The sequence below is a fragment of the Rhineura floridana genome, chromosome 9 (genome assembly GCF_030035675.1).
Source record: "Rhineura floridana isolate rRhiFlo1 chromosome 9, rRhiFlo1.hap2, whole genome shotgun sequence".
Lineage (NCBI taxonomy): Eukaryota > Metazoa > Chordata > Lepidosauria > Squamata > Rhineuridae > Rhineura > Rhineura floridana.
This window is the reverse complement of record NC_084488.1, coordinates 98491756-98504171: the sequence shown is the minus strand read 5'-3', so window position 1 is coordinate 98504171 and position 12416 is coordinate 98491756. Positions and strand designations below refer to the sequence as shown.

Sequence of the window (12416 nt, the reverse complement as noted above, 5' to 3'; positions counted from 1 at the left end):
CTTTTTTTCAATTTGGATAGTGCATCCGGGGAAACATTTAAGTAAAATGAAGAGCATTAAAATGCAAAATATCTTGCTACGGTAGATTGAGGAGTTAAATTACATTGACATTTCTTCCTACCCTGATAAATATCTTTCTGACCTTAGACATTACTATGTAACAGACCACTGCAGGGCACTGCTGCTAATACAGACATCATAGGTTCTAGAAAATAACTTCTTTGTGTTATAAGCGCGTGCAATTTTCTGTCATTACCAGGTTGGCATGGATTGAAATTGGAAGACAGATCTGTTGACACTTTAGATAACCATATTCTGTCCAAAAGCTACATGGGGTAGCTTCAAAAGAGAGGAAAGAAATTTCAGAGCAGGTCCCATGTCATGCCATCAATTACAATGCTGTCATATTAATAGCTAAGGGGAGGCAGGGGTGCAATGACAATAGGTGCATTCATCTTGCTAGTGCTCTGGAAAAGGTGCACCTGTATCCCAGTGCACTTTGTCTCCTGCTGTCCCCTGATGCATCTGTTAGTGAGAATGTTACCTATCTGTCATCGCTTTCAGCTGAAAGGCACCTTGGCTATAGTTAATGGCTGTAACTGAAACAAATGTAGCTGCTTCCTCTTTCACGCAACCTGCGTTTTTGGTAATGTTGCTCAAACCTCAGGAAAAAAAGAATGCCCCTTGATAAGAAAATACAAAGAATAGGCTACCGTATTAATAATATATACTGATATTGCCAATGTTTGTAATTTCCTGGTTCACAATGCATGTATGCTTAGCTCATAACTTGACAATGCTGGTAATTGCTGACCCAATTCCAAATTGAGCAGGGGGGAATTCAGTCATCATCAATTATTATATACTGTTGGACTTGCTATACATTTTTAACACTTGAAAACTACATTGTTCTTAGGATCTCAGAAACGTCTAGAATCTTAAGACGTGTGCTAATTCAGATGCCGTAACAAATACAATCATACAATATGAATATACAATCATATTCTTGGATTAATTTGGTATAAGTATTACTGCCATTCTATGAGAAAAACACACATTATTTCCTGCTATTTTAATCTCTCTGATCAAGAGTATAAAAGGGTGGTCAGTGCATATTAAGTCAGTAGAAATTAGTGGACGATTGCAGGTCCCATCCTGACACGGGGTTGTCATTTGTGCATGTTCAGGACATCTGGGTATTTGGGATTAAGCCTTCAAAACTTTTCCTGTCTCTAGTGGGGCCTTCTCCCACCACTTCCCCCACCCACCCATCACTATAGTTTGCTTAGAAAGCTACATTACCCAAGTCAGACCATTGGTCCGCCTACACTTAGTATTGTCTACACTGACTGGCAAAGATTCTCCAGTTTTCAGACAGGGTTCTTTCCTAGCCTTATGTGGAGCTGCTGGTGATTGAACCTGAAATCTTCTATGCGCAAAGCATGTGCTCTACTAAGCTATTACCCTTCCCTGTTTGTTTGGCAGGGGGTAACTGGCAGGGAGGACTGGCTGATGATGCCAAACATATCACCAGTTGGGGCTGAATTTTAGAGGCAGTTTGGCCTGAGCTTGTAATGGACATGCATTTACCACCAGGAGGGTTTATATTGCATTGTCTCCCATTTCCAAAACTTAACACCCAAACCTAATTAGATGTTTATATTTTATGAGATTTTATATTGTGTTAATTGTTTGTTAGCTGCTCTAATTACTATGGTAAAAAGGCAACATATAAATGTTTAAAATGAATACAACCAACTTACGCATGCAGCCACTTAAGTTCTATATGAAGGAATCGAGCCTGCCACAAAATCATGCCCCAATCCCAGATGTGTGGGTGCTGGTTGTGATTATTCTCTAATTGCTGTATTTACCATAGGCGTATATTACACCCAGGATTTTCTTTCTCAGGGCTGTGACTTCCTCCACAGCAGAAAACAGTGGGTAGTATATTTATAAAGCATGGGGGGAAAACAGCCCTGAAAATGCATTATAGAGATTGCTGATGAGGTACCAATACAAATAAGTTTGAAATGAAAGGGGGTGGGAACAATAATCTCTTGTGAAATCAATCTAAATCAAATCAATGACACAGAAAATCAATGTTTTATATTTTATATGTTTCAAAATGGAAAAGTTTAATAAATAAATTTTTCTTAATAGTAGTAGTAGTAGTAGTAGAAGTAGAAGAAGAAGATTGTTTAAAGCTATGCACTATTGACCTGTGGCACTCCTTTCTACCCTATCATATTGGCTAATATTCAAATTCAAAAAAGGATTACTGAAATTTATATATGTTCAAAACACCAACAGGTATTAGAGCTTTGAGGAGTCAACCTAATGGCTTTAATCCAGAGATAGACTGGTGGAACTCTGCTTGCACAATAGGCCTTTCCTGACTCCTCTCTATAACTACAGTGCTCTCAAAATCCTGAATGTCAAAGCACCCTCTGGAATGCCATGGAATGCACAGGAATCTTTAGTGTGACAGGGAAATCAGGAGAATTCAATGGGGTTGCCTTGCCCAAGCAGAAGTGTCTTTCCACTCGTCCAAGACATCTGTAGATCCTAGCCAAACTCCATGGTGTTTTAGGGTATTAACCCTAATAGTCAATACCCTAAAATATCAGAAATAGAGAGAGGCAGGAAAGGAAGTACTCTCTTAATGCCATTGCTGTTCAAATTCATGAGGCAAGTAGATTAGGCACAATCTCAAATAGGATATTGTGTCTTGCTTTTACCTAGTATGGCTTTTATTTAGAAGTATATGTGGAGACAACATCACTTAGGGCCTTAGATCTTTTAATATGTGCAGGGCACATGTCAGGTTAATATACAGGAGAGCAGCTAAGTCTAAGTAATAACCTTTTAGACTTCTGAATGGTTTTTATTTGCTCTGCTCCAAAATTTTGCACAATTTTGGAATAAAAGAGAAAGACACAACATGGAAAGACAGTAGAAATAACCATCCCTTTAATGTTGAAAAGGTCTCGCCATGAGGCCAGTAAAAGGGCATAAAAGGTTAATAACCACAGGAAAGTCAGTCAATTTCACATTTATTTCCACAGCATCCTCACTGTTGCTTTCAATGCATCGGCAGACTAGAATGTTGTGGAATGGTGCAACATTCAAATACAAACATAAAATAACTGGAACACAACAAGATGCCAAGGGGCTGATTGACTGGATTCCTGTAGTTTGAACAATGCTGACTAGTTTTAAGCTAATCAGAAAGCACAGGAGACTCATAGGTGTGATATGTGAAGTTCAAATTTTTAGATATAATGGCCCTTCCAGCTGAAAAGCCTTCAAACACTCCAGCCAATTTTTCTTGTGTTTCTGAGACAGAGTCTTGTAACACAAAGAACAGACAAATCTGTGACAGTATGGAAAATGCAGACCTCCCCAAGTTTTGGTTACTCAAAGTGTTTGTGGGATTTATTGTTATGCTGTAACACCATAATCCTTTCATTTCATATGGTACATATTAGAATGTTTAACTCAAGAGATCTCTACAGGCACAGGATATCACAAATATTGATGAGATGGGAAAAGCCTTATTTCCATGACAGCATTTCCCTCATAATGATAATAATGATTGGCCCCATCTGTTTAGTGCTAACTTAATGGTGTTTGTGAGTGGCTAAAGATGGATTTTAATTAAGTCACGTATTTGTGTCTTTCTGTGTTTTAGTTCCTACAGGGTCCATTTAAAACTAAAATGGGATTTGTGACGATGTGCCTTAAGAGGGCAGCTTGGGTTAAGCAGTTAATCTGCCACCTTGGCACAGTGTTATTTGCTCAATACAGGCAAACAGTCTAGGAAAGTGAATAGTTTATCTTCTATTCTTAAAGTGCTTGCATAACAGAAAAATACAAAAAATAATAAGTAAAGCATAGTAGAATTAGATAACAGCCAAGTTTCCAATGTCATCCATAAGCAAAGGCCCCTCTAGGTTTTGAAAATAGCCCTCATTATCAGACCTGAAATCAGAGGTTGGTTTGGTCAGGAATGTGCTGAGGCCCACTGTTAACCAGAGATGGTGAGGCACCCCCCCCATTTTCTAATGAGAAAACTGCCTAGCATCAGCAAAATAATAAGGTAATCATGATCTAGTCCATTTGCTGCCTCCAGACCTCCTCCTCCTCCCATTAGGATATAGGAGATATCCCAGGAAGACCCTGCACTTTTGCAGGGGCCCCTGTGGAATATTTACTTTCCCAAATGCAAAGGTGCCAGTGAGACTGGTGTTCTTGCAGCACTGAGGTATATCTTTCTCGTCCTCCTTTTATCCATGGAGGTATTTGACTATATGAGGGATACACTCTGCTGTCACCCAGCCCACCAGGAAAAGGGAGATCATCCCAGAGCCTCTGAAGCAATCTCCTAATTCCTCCTAAGTATTGCACCAGAGAGTTTCCTTATGGCTCCCACTAGCATCATCCTGCTTTTTGATGCTGGCAGGAAACAGCTTGCAATGGCGTGAACCACAAAGAAAGGGACTCATGATGGATGGGTCATGGGGAGGGACCCTTATGGAAATCCTGCTGCCTGTGGCCACAAAAATCTGAGAGTCAGTCCTGCTGGTGTATTCAGCCTTCCACAAGAAATAACCATATATAGCTTTACAAACAAGACACTTAACAAGTTGATTTTCTCTTATTTCTGACTAATGTTGGATGAGTTTCAATTGGTACAGCTCGAGGACGTTGACAAGGTGCTTGGACAGGTGCATGCGACCACTTCTATACTAGATCCTTGCCCCTCTTGGCTGATAAAAGCTAGCAGGGTTGGAACTGCCGGCTGGGCCACGGAGGTGATTAATGCCTCATTACGAGAGGGAGTGGTCCCTGGTTGCCTGAAGGAGGCGGTGGTGAGACCACTTCTGAAAAAATCTTCCTTGGACCCAGAAATTTTTAACAACTACAGGCCGGTAGCGAACGTTCTATTCCTGGGCAAGGTTCTAGAAAGAGTGGTCGCGGACCAGCTCCAGGCACTCTTGGATGAGACCGATTATCTAGATCCATTTCAATCGGGGTTCAGGCCCGGTTTTGGCACTGAGATGGCCTTGGTCGCCCTGTATGATGACCTCTGTCGGGAGAAAGACAGGGGGAGTGTAACCCTGTTGATTCTCCTTGATCTCTCAGAGGCTTTCGATACCATCGACCATGGTATCCTTCTGGGGAGACTCGCTGATTTGGGAGTTGGAGGTACTGTATGGCAGTGGTTCTGCTCCTATTTAGCGGGTCGTCTCCAGAAGGTAGTGCTGGGGGAGTCTTGCTCGGCACCCTGGGTCCTCCAATACAGAGTTCCACAGGGGTCAGTACTATCCCCCATGCTTTTTAACATCTACATGAAGCCGCTGGGTGCGGTCATCAGGAGTTTTGGAGTGCGTTGCCACCAGTATGCTGATGACACGCAGCTCTACTTCTCCTGTTCATCCTTTTCAGGTGAGGCTGTCATGGTGCTGAACCGATGCCTGGCTGTGGTAATGGACTGGATGAGAGCGAATAAATTGAAGCTCAATCCAAATAAGACTGAGATGCTGTTAGTGGATGGTTCCCCTGACCAGATGGGAGAGGCTCAACCTGCTCTAGACGGGGTTGCACTCCCCCTGAAGGAGCAGGTCCGTAGTTTGGGAGTTCTTTTAGAACCATCCCTGTCACTAGAGGCAGAAGTAGCCTCGGTGGCACGGAATGCTTTCTATCAACTTCGGTTGGTGGCCCAACTATGTCCCTATCTGGATAGGGAAAACCTTGTTTCAGTTGTCCATGCACTGGTAACCTCAAAATTGGACTACTGCAATGCACTCTACGTGGGGCTGCCTTTGAAGACAGTTCGGAAGCTGCAGCTCGTGCAAAATGCAGCAGCCAGATTGCTAACAGGGACTCGGAGATGTGAACATATAACTCCGATTCTGGCTCGCTTGCACTGGCTGCCTATATGCTTCCGGGCTCAATTCAAAGTGCTGGTTTTGACTTATAAAGCCTTACACGGCTTGGGACCACAATACCTGGTGGAACGCCTCTCCCGATATGAACCTACCCGTACTCTGCGATCAACATCGAAGGGCCTCCTTTGGGGGCCCACCCAGAGAGAAGCCCGGAAGGTGCCAACAAGAAAACAGGCTTTCTCTGTGGTGGCCCCCGAACTATGGAACTCTCTCCCTGATGAGGTACGCCTGGCGCCAACATTGCTGTCCTTCCGGCGCCAGGTAAAACCCTTTTTGTTCTCCCAGGCTTTTTAACAACATTTTAACAACATTTTTAACATCTATTGTAACACCTACATTTGCACTTACGCTCTTAATATTTTAGTAATTTTAATTACTTAACATCTTAATACTTTTAACTGATTTAATACGTTTTAATATTTTTAGGCTTGTGTTGTAGTTGTTTATATGTTTAATTATGTTCTACTACTTTTGGTATATTGTTTTTAAGTTGTTGATATATGTTTTTACTTGTATATTGGATGTTTTTATGTTGTGCACCGCCCAGAGAGCTACGGCTATTGGGCGGTATAGAAATATAATTAATAAATAATAAATAAAATAAATAATGGATTAAGAGTCAGAGTTAAGGTTGCAACTTCCCCCCCCCCCCAAAGCAATGTTTATAGAGTTCTAAGGCTTATTTCCAAATAGATGTGTTTGGGACTGGAGATTCAGATCCCAGCCCAACATACTCCTGAGTAGCGATGGCATGACCAATTCCCCAACAGAATATCCAGCCAATCCCAAGAAACTGTGCTGCATGCAATTGTGATGGCCAGGAACCAGATGCTCTGGATGGATTTGCAGCTCGTAGCCTGGAGCTGTGGCAACTTTTCCCATCAATTACAGCACCATCAGAGGCTCTTGCATGGACAAGAGAAATTGATGTTTGGGGGAAATCAACCACTATTTCTAAGGCCAAACAATTTCAGTCAAAAATGTTACACTATAGGAGGTAGCACACAAATATCTTCATATGCAGTCTGATAAGATTAGCAGATTAATGGAATGATTGCTGTGCTGCATAGTTCAAGGTCCTATATTTTATTGTCAACTATTTACGTTACACTATTTGTAATGATTCTAGCATTAGCTTGAATACATAATCTGAACAGAATGCAGTAAGAAATTAAATGCATAATATTTCAATGAATTAATTTCACTGATATACTACTATTATGGAATTTGATGTTTAACTCTCTGTGAAGGCCCTGTAAAGTTGTGGTTTTCTCTCTCTAAAATAAAGCTCTACCACTTGAACAATTTAAAGTCTCTAGATGCTGCTGTGGCCTAGCAAATGCTTTTTACAATTTAAGACTGAATCCAAACTAAAATGATTTTAATGAGACCTAAAAATAGTTAATGCACTAAACTGATAGAATGACAAAATGTTCACTATCTTTTAATAACTCTACAATTTTCTTAGCAGATGATGCAGAACAATTTATACCTATTAGACCAATTTAACCATGAAAAATTACAAATGATGGTTGGATTTATTTGTAAAATGGTTATTTTTTTCTCACTTTTATGTTAGAGTTTAATTTTAATATTGTATGTTCTTGGCATTTCTCATTAGCCAGTTAACCTGGATTTGTTATCTAAGCAGCGGGAACACATATTAATGATACATAATCATCATATTTTACAAATAAATGTTAGACTTCCCTTATTGTGGATAAAGAAAAAAATGAGTTGTACATGATCTGGAAGCTAGTAGCTGCATAACTAGGGGGTGGGGGTAGAGTTGCACAGGGACCTGTAAAGGAATTGAATATATTGGGTTGTATCTAACTACTCAACGTGGACCTACTGAAATTAATAAACCTAAATTAGTCATGTCCATTAATTTCACTGGATCTTCTTTGAGTATGACGAGCATTGGATACAACCCATCATCTGCTCCATCAGGTTTAACTGACAAGAAGTTCCATACCAATGTTTAGCCAAATTTAAATCACTAAGTGAAATTCATGGCTTTGGCCTCCCTGTCAGTTACCAAGCCCCCAAGTTCCCTAAACTTCCACAATCATTCTGTCTCTGACCTTATTTTACACACACACACACACACCTGGCCCAAGCTCCTTTTAAACAGCTGTTGTTTCATCTTCCAATGCACACATTTGCTGTTGCAGATAAGTGTCCCGAACTGGCAGTAAGTCAGGGTACATTATTGTCATATCTATGAAAAATAAAGGACACTAAACCACTATGAAGCAAGCTGCAGATAGCAAGCATGCAATGTGACAATGATTGGGATCCTACATTATGCAATGCCACTTTTCAACATTAAGCATCCCCAACACGGAAAACTAGTATGTTGAAAGCCAGAAATGTTCACAGAAAAAAGGAGTAGGTTTTTTATTTATTTATTTATTAAATTTATTAGTCGCCCATCTGGCTGGTTGTCCAGCCACTCTGGGCGACGTACAAGATAAAAAGCAATACATTAAAACATTAAAATTTAAAACCATAACAGTAAAAACCTAACCCACCCCAAAAACCTGCCTGAAGAGGCAGGTCTTCAAGGCCCGGCGGAAGCTCATCATAGAAGGGGCATGGTGGAGATCATTTGGGAGAGAGTTCCACAGGGTGGGGGCCACTATTGAAAAAGCCCTCTCTCTAGTCCTCACCAGTCTAGCTGTTTTAACCGGTGGGATCGAGAGAAGGTCTTCTGAGGCTAATCTTGTTGAGCGGCATCCCTGACGGTGCTGGAGGCGCTCCTTCAGATAGACTGGGCTAAAACCATGTAGGGTTTTAAAGGTCAAAACCAACACCTTGAATTGGGCCCGGTAAACAACCGGTAACCAGTGCAACTCCTTCAGCACTGGAGTGATGTGATCTTGCCGGCGGCTGCCTTTAATCAGACAAGCCGCCGCATTCTGTACCAGTTGCAGCTTCTGGACCGTTTTCAAGGGTAACCCCACGTAGAGCGCATTACAGTAGTCTAGGCGAGAGGTGACCAGGGCATGTACCACCGGTGGGAGCAGATGGTTGGGAAGGTAGGGGCGCAGCCTCCGTATCAGATGGAGTTGATACAGCGCCGCCCGGCTCACAGCCGAGACTTGAGCCTCCATGGACAGCTGGGAGTCAAGAATGACCCCCAGGCTGCAGACCTGGTCTTTCAGGGGCAATCGTACCCCATTGAGCACCAGGTCCACATCCCCCAGCCTTCCCTTGTCTCCCACAAACAGTACCTCGGTTTTGTCAGGGTTCAGCTTCAGCTTATTCCTTCCCATCCAGCCACTCACTGACTCCAGGCACTTGGACAGGGTTTCTACAACCAACCTCGGTGAAGATTTAAATGAGAGATAGAGCTGTGTGTCATCCGCATACTGATGACATTGCAGCCCAAATCTCCTGATGATTGCCCCCAGCGGCTTTATATAGATGTTGAACAGCATCGGGGAGAGGATGGAACCCTGTGGCACCCCACAAGTGAGAGGCCAAGGATCCGAGACCTCATCCTCCAATGCCACTCTTTGGTACCTACCAGAGAGGAAGGAATGGAACCACTGCAATACAGTGCCCCCCATGCCTAACCTCTTCAGGCGGTCCAGGAGGATAACGTGGTCAACGGTATTGAAAGCCGCTGAGAGATCAAGGAGGACAAGGAAGGTGCATTCGCCCCTATCCCACGCCCTCCTCATATCATCTACCAAGGCGACCAAGGCTGTTTCAGTCCCATGTCCAGGCCTGAAGCCCGATTGAAATGGATCCAGATAATCCACTTCCTCCAAGTGCGCTTGCAACTGCTTTGCCACCACCCGCTCAACATACTTCACACATTTGAAACTGCAAAACAACCGCTTGCTACAGCAGCAATAGAAAATATATTGGTATTTATTCATTATTACAGTTATATCCAGCCAGAAGGTCATAAATTAAGGCAATAATTTAGGAGTCTACAGAGATTTCCCATATATTCACTAATAGGCAAAAAACATTGCAGTTTAAGAATGTACCTATAGCCAACAGCTATTTCTACCAAACTTTAAAAAGCAGGGAAATTGGGCAACTATAGTGAATGCACCAGGGGAGCAGGAGACCTGACCTCCTCTCAGAGATAGTGGACTGCCCTACAAATTTGTAAAAATACAAACACAATTTGGGTTGGTCTTTCACAGTCCAATCCACTTCCTGTGTGGCTTGTAAGAGTTTGGTAACATGTGGTTTATTTGTTCCAGAAGAATAACAACAATAAATGAATAGTTAGTCTGTCTATTGCTAAACTGTCTAACCCTACTCAGAAAAAATATCCCAGACCTAGCAATACAAGTCAGTATATCTACAAAAAGTCTAACTGATCAGTACAGATTTTGTCTGATGCTTAAAGTAAAGTAACAAAGGCACCAAGTGGATTGCCCTTGGAAGGAAGATCCACAATCAGATCTCAGCAACAGAAAATATCCTTTCTCCTAAGTAACCTTGGCAGGTGTGGGCTCCTGGAGAAGGGCCTTTGATGACAGTTCCAGCTGTAGGCACATTCATACAGAAGCAGGCAGTACTTCAGGTATGCTTACAAACCATTTACGGCTTTAAAGGTCAAAACTTCTCTTGGAAGTGTGCCTATAAATAAACTGGGAACTAAATAAGCTACTTTTTAGGTATAATATGCTAATAACAGCCAGGTTTTATCAACAGTGTGGCTGCTGTATTGTGCTCTAGTTGAAATGCCCAAAACCTTTTCCAAGGCAAGCCCATGTATGGCTGTGAGCACACTAGTCGCCTACAGCAAAGCATTTCCATCAGTCATGCCTGGAGGAGCAACGGGTTAATCTGCCAATCAGTTGTGAAATTTTTTAAATGCCAAATTTTTAAAAAAATGCACTGGAGCTGATTCCACTAGGTTTTAGAGGAAAAAGAGGCGGGGTTTGACTAGCATCATGTGCTCCTGTTTTCAGAAAAGAAAGGTGGAGATGCACTGGAACCAGAACAGTAAGTGTGTCTCTAACCTATAATGCATTACAGTAATCAAGCATGGATAACCATAGCCAGGTTATTCCTTTCCACGAGGGGGCACAGCTGATTTATCAACTGAAATTGTAAGAAGCCACTCCCAGATATAGATGCCATTTGGGCATTCAGCAGCATTGCTCACTCAAGGTGAACCCCGTAGCTGTACACTTCCTCAGTACAACCCCAACTGTTACAGATTGAATATTCCACTTGGGGAGAGGAAGGAAATGCGATATTTATAGGTGTTTCACAAAGCTTTGTTCCTCAAAGATACACAATATGCAACAACTGCCCCCCATCGTATATATACACACACACACACACACACAGAGACACACAGAGACACACACACACACACACACACACACACACACACAGAGAGAGAGAGAGAGAGAGAGAGAGAGAGAGAGAGAGTAAACAGTGCACGACAAAGAAACACAACACATCTCTCTAGGCACATGCTTACTTTTATAGGGTAGTTAGAGGGATTAGTCAGGACTAGTTCAATACATTTTGCTGTCTGAAGTGAAATAGGGGAGGCATGGTAGGGTGGAACCCTGCCAGTATTTTTTTCTGCACCCCAAAATCCAAAGCTTCACCCCAACAATTCTGTCCCCTTCCCATCCCACAGTCATATCCATAAATTTCCTATCATTCAGAAACTCGTTGGAGTCTTTTCTGTCCATCTCCACTGCTGGCAAATCATAACTGTGAACAGCACAGCTAATCACAAATATCACTATGGCCAGCAGGCCCCAATCTTCACCCTTGTCTCGGGGAGGGGGGTGGCAAGGGGAGCTGGATGTCTGGGAAGAGAAGTCTCTCACACTAACCTACCTCCAAGGGTTGAATTCAGTTAGATGCTAAGTAACTGTACTACTGCATTGCTTAATTGTCCATAGTATTTTTACAAGGGAGGAAGATGAGGAGAAAACAAGAACAAATTGGCCCCATCTCCAATCCAGTGTTCATGAGCCATCATTGGTGAAGGACGTTCCCGATTCCATGTACAATACCTGCCTAGACTGACATTTGAATCTCACTTCAGTACTAGAGATAGGATGAAGTACTCCACTGCACTCGAGCACAGCAAACAATGTTACGGGGTGCAGGGCAGGCTTCATGGCACATAGATGTCTGTTCTCCACCCCTTAGCATTCATCATGTGAGACAGCTGTCTTGCTTTGTCTCATGGTAAGGCCAACGCTGGATAATAAGTTCCTCAAGCTGATTAGCAATGTGTACAAACACTCATTCGGCCTCCCCAGTGAATCCATTACCCCTTACTCACCTTTCCTCAGTGAGTGCCCAACCTCTCCTTTGTTTCAGCTTTTCATCCATTCAAGAAAAGAGATGCCAAACAACCGGTTTATATCACAGGTTCCAACTCCGTACAAAGAGGCATGTTTCTGAAGGTGATTGAGAGGGTTGTGGTGCAGCAGTTGCAAGTACTCTTGGATG

At 42.4% G+C, this 12416-nt stretch overlaps 1 protein-coding gene across 1 annotated transcript in view; it reads right to left on the bottom strand.

Annotated features, from left to right (window-relative positions):
- Positions 1-12416, bottom strand: part of STPG2 (sperm tail PG-rich repeat containing 2) — a 453691-nt gene that overhangs the window by 170486 nt on the left and 270789 nt on the right. The window lies entirely within an intron of this gene.